Source organism: Podarcis muralis, chromosome 6, assembly GCF_964188315.1.
Source record: "Podarcis muralis chromosome 6, rPodMur119.hap1.1, whole genome shotgun sequence".
NCBI lineage: Eukaryota > Metazoa > Chordata > Lepidosauria > Squamata > Lacertidae > Podarcis > Podarcis muralis.
Genome location: NC_135660.1, coordinates 5750408 through 5752043, shown reverse-complemented (window position 1 = coordinate 5752043; position 1636 = coordinate 5750408).

The window sequence follows — 1636 nt, the reverse complement described above, 5'->3', positions numbered from 1 at the left end:
TCTCTGTTTTGCCTGTTTTCCCACCCCCCACTGCACCATCTAGGCTTGTCTCAACCTCAGCCCCACCACCCCAGACAAATATCACACCAGGGCACGAAAGTATTGATGCAAGTTTCACAGACTTTGCCAGAGGCGCACTTAATTACTTATTTCTGGGCATTAATGGACCACTTGCCATCCAGTTCTCATGGTGGGTTACAAAATTTTAAAACAACACTATGCACACTAAATCAATTTGAGCACTGTTAAGATCACCAGCACAAAACCTAACAGCAGTCATCCCTAAAATGCCTGGGCAAATTAACAGTGCTTAGCCCGGTGATTCCAGGTTCAAAACTCCCTCCCCAGGGAAGGATGTAAGGCCCCTTCAGCAAGTATTTTTCAGCAAACCTAAAGAATTTCTTGGTTTGCTCAATGTTGGTTGCTTCTTTGTAATGAGATTTCTATATTCAGTAGTAATGAGATTCAAGTACTGAACAATCACAGCCCGACCAAGTAGCTAGGAGTCTGCTTGCTCTTTAAAGCTGGATTAGCAACGGATCCATAACAATGCCAGACGCGGGTGGCGCTGTGGGTAAAACCTCAGTGCCTAGGACTTGCTGATCGCATGGTCAGCGGTTCGAATCCCCGCGGCGGGGTGAGCTCCCGTCGTTCGGTCCCAGCTCCTGCCCACCTAGCAGTTTGAAAGCACCCTTAAGTGCAAGTAGATAAATAGGTACCGCTTTATAGCGGGAAGGTAACGGCGTTTCCGTGCGCTGCGCTGGTGCTGGTTCGCCAGAGCAGCTTCGTCACGCTGACCCAGAAGTGTCTTCGGACAGCGCTGGCTCCCGGCCTCTTAAGCGAGATGAGCACGCAACCCCAGAGTCGGACACGACTGGCCCTTACGGGCAGGGGTACCTTTACCTTTTACCATAACAATGCAGAGCAGGATCACTGGTGGAATGTATGCATGGACCATGGGTATAGCCAGGATATTTGTTGGGGGGACAGTAAATAAATTGGTTGGTGTTTTAAGGTAGCTTTCACCTAACAGGTTTTGGGCTGCACCTCTTATCAGTCCCAGCCAGCATTAACTTCACGTATATGCTAATAGGATCTGAACTGGCGGCGAACAATCAGAAAGAGATCCTGGGGTCAGTGTGTGGCAACTGCGAAAAAGGCAAATTCCATGTGCAGGATTATTAGGAAAGGAAATGAGAACAAAACTGCCGGTATCATTATGTTAAACAGACCCATGGCGCTGTGACACCAGAATACTGTCCATCTAGTCATGCAATTGGGACGCGGGTGGCGCTGTGGGTTAAAGCCTCAGCGCCTAGGACTTGCCGATCGAAAGGTCGGAGGTTCGAATCCCCGTGGCGGGGTGCGCTCCCGTTGCTCGGTCCCAGCGCCTGCCAACCTAGCAGTTCGAAAGCACCCCTGGGTGCAAGTAGATAAATAGGGACCGCTTTCTAGCGGGAAGGTAAACGGCGTTTCCGTGTGCGGCTCTGGCTCGCCAGAGCAGCGATGTCACGCTGGCCACGTGACCCGGAAGTGTCTCCGGACAGCGCTGGCCCCCGGCCTCTTGAGTGAGATGGGCGCACAACCCTAGAGTCTGTCAAGACTGGCCCGAATGGGCAGGGGTACCTTTACCTTT